The sequence below is a fragment of the Marmota marmota genome, unplaced genomic scaffold (genome assembly GCF_001458135.2).
Source record: "Marmota marmota marmota unplaced genomic scaffold, marMar, whole genome shotgun sequence".
NCBI lineage: Eukaryota > Metazoa > Chordata > Mammalia > Rodentia > Sciuridae > Marmota > Marmota marmota.
In genome coordinates, this window is record NW_025999880.1 from 679238 (window position 1) to 688332 (window position 9095).

Here is a 9095-nt window from a genome sequence, read left to right on the forward strand (position 1 = left end):
CATGACATGGTGGATTGTCTCTGGGGGAAAGGAGTCGACTGTGTTTTCTATAGAAGGTGGATTTTTTTTTTGAAGGAATATTTATAGGAATGTGGGTAAGTGTGGATATTGGGCAGCTCAAAGGGTGGACTATACTAAATATGTGTTGTTCTGTGTAACCCAGCATCCACACGTTCTTCCGATAAAAATAGTCTTCATATGTGGTTTGGTTGGCATCCCAGTCCTGCCGGCAAATCTAGAGGTGGGTTTTGATTCTCTTAAGCCAATGAGCACATCATATCCCCAATTATGTAACGAGAACTGGTGAATATATGTTCTCTTTGGTACATATATGCTAAGTCTGGGGAAAGAAGATTTCCTCACTTCTCTCTTCAATGGAAGGGACAGGGAATTAGATTTCTCTCTCCCTGGATGGCATCATGTGAAGACACGAGACTTGCCATCACCATGGGCATTTGTGACTATAATGATTTCATAAAACCAGGGGATGAAGCCAAACCTGACACCACAGAAGACAGAACAAGGATATGGGGAGAAGCCCTTAATGACATTGAGTCTAGACTTCACCTGAATGGGTCCTACTTCTGCCCTTCTCAATTACAGAAGTCAAAAATAATCCCCTAGGTCTGGGGTTGTGGCTCAGTGATAGAGTACTCACCTAGCATGCATGAGGCACTGGGTTCGATCCTCAGCACCACATAAATATAAAATAAAGATATTATGTCTACTTAGAACTAAAAAATAAACAAAAAAAAATCCCGTGTTTAAGCCAATTTGAGGCAGGGTCCCTGTCACTTACTAAGGAGTTTCAACAGGTACATTAACACTACTGGTGATTTTTATCTTATAATAATAAAACCTGTTGTTTATCAAGAGCTTTATGGTTTATAAAACATTTGCATGGACAGATCTCTTTTGATCTTGTCACCTCCCCAGTAGGGCAGGCAGAGTTTACATCATTATTCTCCTTTTACTAGATGAGGAAACCAGGCTCTGAAAGGGTCTTTGCCTACCGACACTCAACCAGAGGGGCTGGAGCCTGAGCCCAGGACCCCTGACTCCCAGCCAGTCTGGAGCTTCAGTAGCTGCCAAGACTCACCCATCATAGACCGTAGCTTCTGCTCTAAATTCTGCAAGTAAAATGAGAGCCACACATCTCCCATTGGATGTCCTCTTAGCCTCCAATTCTCAGCAGCAGTGCTTGGCTTTTGCATTGCGAGCCCCAGGACCGGTGGCTTCTGCGGGAGGGGGAAAGGACTGTTGGAGATATCTGGGAGGCAGTCATGCAGGAGATCATTTTCCCTTGTGGTTTCATTGATTTTATGGCGAGGGAGTCTGTGATCTTAGATGGAATTATTTATGCTTTAAGGAGAGAACCTCGGGAGTCTCGGTCGAGTCCGTAGGCCACTGACTCCCGCGGACCTTCTTGATTCAGCGATTCCTCCCTCTGGCCCCCCCTTCCTCTGTCAGTCTTCCTTTTCTGCAGGGAGGGGCTGAGTGGGTGATGTATTTATGAGAGCCGAGCTCCAGGACCCACGTGGAGGAGTCAATTACAAGTGAAAGAGCCTCCAGGATGGGGCAGCCTCCCTTGTCCTGGCGGTACTTCAAAGCTTCCTGAAAATTCTCCAAGGAGAGTGACCAGTCACAGTGGGGTTCCCTCAAACCCTCTGATGGCTTTGCCAGACACCTGTCCATAGATTCGTCAAGATTTGCAGATTTTTTTTTAACTCGTTGGTCTCCATGTCCTCTGCAAAAGGAGACACTGAGGCTCAGAGAGGCCTGGGTTGTAAACTTAGCAGGCTCCGGAGCTGAAGCCATCCCCCAAAAGGTTCCATCTGCCAGAGCTACCATCCCCAAAGGGACAGGACTGTGTCTTATCAACCTTTGAATCCCCATCTCTAATGCCAATCACGGCAAAGGACTTGAGCTCAATAGGTTTTTGTGGAAATTATGGGACTATTTTTGCTATCTGGATTTTTAGGCCAAATTTGATTCAAGTCCAATTTAAATTTGCAATTCCTTCAGGCTACATAGACCAAAGAACACAAGATGCTCATAGACACTGGATAGTGTCCAATCTGATCCCTTGGTAACTCTGCCAGTAACTAAAATAAAAATACTTTACTTTAGTAATATTGCTTGACATGTACAAAGCCCTTGTTCTTATATCCTGCTATTCATCTCTATGACTATGAAATGAGCTAGGCCCATTTCAGAGTTAAGGAAACTGAGATACAGAAGGGTTGGGTAATTCGCCCAAAGTCACACAGCTAAGTAACAAAAGACTCAAACCCAGGTCTTTTTACTCTGAGTCCAGAGCTCTTTGCACTGCATATAACAAGGGATATATTTTGCCACTGCCCTCTCAGGGATCTGAAGGAGATGAAATTAGGGATGGGAAATCCCTGATTCTGCCTGAGGCAATGGAGCAGGAAGAGAAGGGTCGTCTCCATGCTTCTCCCATTTCCTTACCACCTACTACATGCTGGGCCAGTGAACTCAGGGGCACTCAACCAGTGCTGTACCTTACCTCCTTTCAGAGGAGAATTTGCAAGAGAGCTGGAGCTTAAAGCTCCTCTCCTACCTAGGCCCCTCCTATGGACATGGATGATGGATATCACTACCTTATAAAGGTGTTCTCAAATTTGACAACCCTCAAGGTGTGCATGACATTGTGAACAATAAGTTGTGAAGCTGAACAAGCAGCTCTCAATGATCAAAACCGAAATTGGAGCCAGGTACGGTGACACACACCTGTAATCCCAGCAGCTCAGGAGGCTAAGGCAGGAGGATTGCAAGTTCAAAGCCAGCCTCAGCAAAAGCGAGGCGCTAAGCAACTCAGAACCTGTCTCTAAATAAAATTAAAAAAAAAAAATAGGGCTGGGGATATGGATCCTTGGTCAAGTGCTCTTGAGTTCAATTCCCTGGTACCCTCTTCCACCACTAAAAGTATGTAGTCAAAGGATAGAAAAGAAAGTATCTTAGAGTGATAGGCTCAAGTGGCTAATGTTTAAAGCTTCTCACTTCTCTGGATTTTGTGGTATTCATGGCATTTGTTTTTAACGTGTATTATTTTTGCCATTTCTTATAAATAAATGTTTATCTTGTGCCTAACCTGCATTTTTGTATTCCTTATTTTAAAAGAAAGCTTGATCAAATTGTAAAAGCATCAGGTCCCATACAAGTTAGACCTGACCCTGTATGGGTCATCTCATTTAAATATTATAATAACTCTATGAAAGAACTGCTATTATCATCTTCATTTTACAGATGAAGAAACTAAAGTTCAGAGATGATTGTTTTTGCTCCAGATTCCATAAACTGACAAAGAGCAAAACTTGATTTCAAACTCAGATTTGACCCAAAGTCCCGGCTTTTCCTGCTATGCTATTATTACCATGAACTTTTGTGGAACTGCATCTCAGGCCCAACCACTTAATCTGCTGGGAAACTGGTTTTAAAACATTTCCACAAACCCTTTGACACTCTTCCTCCCAGAAGGCAGACTCTAACTCATGGCCTTCCGTGCAGGCTGGATTGAATGATTCGTTCCCGACAAGCAGAACATGAAGACAATGGCAGCAACTGCACTGTGGCTTCATTTTTGCTCTTTTCTTGGATCACTCACTTTGGGGGAAGCTGTCTAACATGCCATGAGGGTTCTCAGGCAGCCTGGAAAGAGGCCCTTATTGTGAGGAACTGAGGCCTCCAGCCAACAGCCATGTAAGAAGCCATCACAACCTGCCAGCCTTAGTTGGGCCTTCCGATGTCTGCAGCCCTAAGAGCACCTTACCAGCAACCTCGTGAGGGAGTCTGAGCCCAAACCACCCTGCACTGACCTGTTCCTGGATTCCTGACCCTTGAATGCTATAAATGTGGGTTGTTTTCAACTGTGGTCATTTGTGACGCAGCAACAGAGAACTAGTATGGGAACTGCTTAGTGCTTTTGAAGTGGAGACTGGTCAGCTGTTTCCACTTAGACTCCGTGAAAAACTGTCACCCCTGGAAACCAGCCTCACACACATTTTGCTACCAGTGGATCAATCACATACTTCATACTGCATTTTCAAACATTTAGTGCAACAGAGGAGCGGTGGAGTGCACGTACTCCAGCTGTACTAGCATCACCAAAAAAAGTCTGTTTCAATTGAGGATCAAAGTCAGGGTTTAGAGGAAAATATTTTCTTTCTTAATTTATAACCTGCCTCATTTGATAAAATATTTATACTATTTATTTGAAGCTATTTATAATATTTCAGTCTGCCCTCCCTGTGATTCTGTATATGAGGATTCAACCAACCATGGGTTGAAAATATTTGGAAAAAATGCCAGAAAGTTCCACAAAGCACAACTTGAAATTGCTACATTCCAAGTACTATCCATTTGAATGATGCACTGTGTCAGGTATTTGAAGCACTTTAGGGACAATTTAAAATATATGAAAGGATGTACACATGTGATTTGCAAACATCATCCCATTTTATATGAGGGACTTAAGCATTGCAGATTTTTACATCCTTGGAGAAGACTGGAATCAGTCCCTGCTGATATCAAGGGACAAATGAATATCCTTATAGCATATGAAAATGGGAAGGAGAAGTCAAAACTAGCAAAATGCTGAGAGAGCTGAAGATCAAGAGTAAAGTTGACACGTGCCACACAAATCTCAGGTCTTCCACAATGATTACAAACAAGCCATTTCCTGTAATCCCAGTGTCTGGGGACGCTGAAGCAGGAGGATTGTGAGTTCAAAGCCAGCCTCAGCAAAAGTAAGGCATTAAGCAACTCAGTGAGACCCTATCTCTAAATAAAATATAAAATAGGGCTGGGGGTGTGGCTCAGTGGTCGAGTGCCCCTAAGCTCAATCCCTGCGCCCACCCCCTTCACCCTGCAGAAAAAAAAAAAAAAAAAGGCCATTGACTTTGGCTCTGAGCTTGCCAGAGGCAAAAGAGAACGCAGAAGCATAGTTAGCTGCACATTCCCATTGTCAGGGCTAGTTTCTTGTGTCTGTAATTGGCACCGTCATACAAGGCTCTGTGCTTAGAAGTCCCAATACTATGAGTCTGCCATTCAAAATGCTTAATATTTTTCTGAATTTGTTTTGTAAGTGGCATCTGACAGATCAACGGAGCATGCTCCAGGAGCTTAGAGATCATTTCACTGGAGGTTCTGCTTCCTGCTGCCTCCCCGCCTCCTTGTACAGGTTCTTGGTTGCCTGTTCCTCTAACCCCTGGTGGCCTCTTCCTGTCCAGGCTTCCCTTTCTTAGCCCACCCTGGCTCCAGGGGTGACTGGATCACACTAGCAGAGGGATGGCAGAATTTTGCCTTCCCTCTCTGCAGGAACAGGGGTATAGACCCAGGTGGGGTAGAGGTCAGGTACACATACCACGGTGTCTAGGGGCAAGGTGGTAGCTGTCCCTAATCCTGGCTGGCACTAGACTACAGACTTGGCAGGGGGCCTTCCACCCACCCCTGATTCAGGTGCCAAGCACATCCTGTCACAGAGCTCGCAATCCCTGGGGGCTGCCCATCCACTGTAGGCTGGTACAGTGGGTCTGTGGAAAGAGACACTGGCTTCCCTAGCCCCGGCCAGGACCCTAGATTTTCATTTTATACTCGGCTCCACAAATGATTTGACCAAGGCCTGTTTATTGTACCTTCCTATGGGCTAAGGAAATTTTTCTGACCCCTAGGTCTGAATGGAATCCCTACTGTGGCTTTCAGAAAAAGAGAGGCTAAGGAGCTTTCTTCTCTGCTATGGCCACACTGAGGCCCAGGGACAGAAGTGAGGATGTGGTGGAGAGACTCCATCCAGCCTCAATGGGTCCCAGTCCACAGCTCAGCTAGGCCCTCCCACTCACCCAAGAGGTGTAGAATAGGCCATGCCGCATTCTCAGTGACCAGAAACTCCTTTTGTGAGCAGCAAGCCAATTTGCGAGGTCTGAGGACACCACAAAGTGTCAGGACACTGAAGGAAAGGGGCACACAGGTTTGAACGGCCGTGTGTCCAGAGAAGAACTTCTTTGCAAGGGGACAAATCCCAGGGCTCTGTGCAGGCAGGCAGGCGGGGTGAAGTGAAGGCCTGGTGCATCCCACTGGGGCTTGTGGGGTCCAACGAAACTGACTTCAAAGCAAGAGAGTCTCTTGGAACGGATGTGATAGGTTTATCACGCAATCCTCCTTGACCCTGTCCTCCCATTTCCTCATTGTCAAGTAAGGCATTTCCTGGCAGTGGGTATGGTCCCATGCAGGGGCTTCAGAGCCAGGCCGGCCAATCTGTGCAGAGTGGGACATGCATTGAGAGGAATCCTTTAGTCCTTCCTCCCTAACTGGTGAGCTTTTCTGATTTCCAAGGAATAAATTTCATTTTCCATCAAAAAACTCCCAGTGAGCCCTTGGACTAAGGAGTCTACGGGATTTGTCACTGGCATTTTAGGGTTTATCCAGGACCCCTGGGGCATTTTTTGTTTGTCCAGGAACAACAGGTTTCCCAGGATGTGGAGTTTTGAGTGTTTACATGGGGTCAATCCCAGGCAAATAGGTTAGCTGGTTGTCCAATTGGCATTTAGATAAGTGGGAAGCCAGGTAAATCCAGATGGTCATTTAACAACAACAACTACAACAAGAGAATATATAAACATTATCACTCACCTTCAGGAGAGCAAATCCTAACAAGAAATCAAACTCTCTGTACTGAACTTCCTCAGAACAGCCCAGAAGTCTTTGTGGGGGAGGGAGTAAGAGAAGGGGGAAGGACAGAGATCTGCTTACCTCCTCCCTCTTCACCTTAAAGTAGAGTTCTATTAGAAGACTTGCAAGTGATAACTTGCAAGAGATAACTCACCTGGAGGAATGCTTTTCTTTCTAGAAAGAAAGCATGGTGAGAAACAAGTTGTTCTGTGTGTGAGTATGCCTGCTAGGGACTAAGCTCTTTCACTTAAAATGCTAGAAAGGCTCTCCCGGGGACACCCGATTTCCCTTGTACTGTTCTCAAAAATGGATATCAGCAAACAAAATTGATTTTGCAAGAAAAGTAAATGTTTCTTTTTAAAAAGCTCTTAGTATATTCTGTTAGGAGTCTCCACTGTACTGAGGTGATACGAAGTTGATCTTAATCAATTCTGGAGTCTCCCCCCCCATATTTTCTTCAGGGTTAATAGCTAGTTTTGGAGGGATTGAGGAGGGATTACTTAATGCAGTGGGGTGCAGGGTCAGGGTCTGGGCAGTGTCATCTCCTACTGCTAAAAGCAAATATTTATGGAGAACTTCTGCTGGGCCAGATACAAAGTGCTACGTCTGTATTTGCTCTCTCTCTCTCTCTTTTTTTTTTTTGAACTCAGATCAGTATTGATCTGTACTATTTTAATTCCTACTTTATAGATGAGGCATAGAAAAGGTGAGAGATTTACCCAAGCATTATATAGCTAATAAGAGGCAGAGCTGAGATCTGAAACCAAAGACCTCGTTCTAGAGCTGCCCACCTAATGGCGTTCATTTACCAACCGTTGATTAACTGCCCATCTCCTGACCTAGCTGCAGGATTGAGCAGTGAATGAAGCAGAGTTTCCATTCTGGCCACTTGCCACCACTTCCTGCCTCAAAACCTCCACTCTGCATCCTGGTCCTGGGGTACCACCTCCTCCTGGTTGCATTTCCCCTTGCTCCCAATCTTTTTTTTTGTATCGGAGATTGAACTCAGATGAGCTTAACCACTGAGGCACATCCCCAGCCCTCTTTTATTATTTTTTATTTTGAGACAGGGTCTTCCTGAGTTGCTTAGGGCCTTGCTAATTTGCTGAGGCTGGATTTGAACTCTCAATCCTCCTGCCTCAGCCTCCTGAGCCACTGGAATTATGGGCATATGCCACTGTACCCAGCCCACTTGGTCCAATTTTAGGGCACCCTTCAGGTCTGGTGACTCTACTCCCACACCTTCCTAGGAAGGTGGACATTCATTCTACTACCTGCACCATACTGCCAGAGGGAAACTTCATGTCCAACACTTTCCTACTTCTATCTGCTCTCAAGCCTAGAGCCCTGCTGTCTCGTCCTGTGCAAGACCAGGCACGATGGCACATGCCTATAATCCCAGCAGCTTGGGAGGCTGAGATCATGAGTTCAAAGCCAGCCTCAGCAAAAAGTGAGGCACTAAGCAACTCAATTAGACCCTGTCTCCAAATAAAATACAAAATAGGGTTAGGAATGTGGCCCAATGGTTGACTGCCCTTGAGTTCAATCCCTTGCACCCGCCCCCCCAAAAAAGGACACAAATTTGAGTTCATCCTCAGAAATTTAGTGAGACCCTTATCAATTTAGTAAGACCCTTTAAAAAAATTTTATTAGTTGCAGATGGACACAATACCTTTATTTTTATTTATTTTTATGTGGTGCTGAGGATTGAACCCAGGGCCTCACATGTGAGAGGCAAGCGCTGTACCGCTGAGCTACAACCTCAGCCCAGTAAGACGCTATCTTAAAAAAAAAAATAAAAGGGCTTGGGGATGTAGATCAGTGGTAGAGTGCCCCTGGGTTTAATCCTTAGTACCAAAAAAAAAAAAATCAGACCTTTGATGCAGGAAAATTACTTTGCCACCCACTTCTAACCTTAGCAGATTATATTCCTTGGAATGTCAGGAAAGAGCTGAGAGATCATCTGTTCTAACCTTGGTTTACAAACAGGGATGATGAGCCCCAGGAAGGGGGGAGTGAAGTGCCTATGATCACCTGGTTAGTACAAGGAAAGGATTTATAATCCAGCAAGGGGGTAGGTATTTTTTTGAGTGGGGATACTGGGGATTGCACTCAGGGGCACTCAAATACTGAGCCACATTCCTAGCCTTATTTTGTATTTTATTTAGAGACAGGGTCTCACTGAGTTGCTTAGTGCCTTAATTTTGCTGAGGCTGGCTTTGAACTCGTGATCCTCCTGCCTCAGCCTCCTGAACCCCTGGGATTACAAGGATGTGCCACCGCGTCCTGCTGGAGGGGGTAGTTTAACCACTTCTTTTGCATGGTTGTCCTCTGAGAAACAGAGCTCATCTCTTCCTCATACTCATTATACATTGACAACTTTAATGTACGCTCACCTGTGGGAA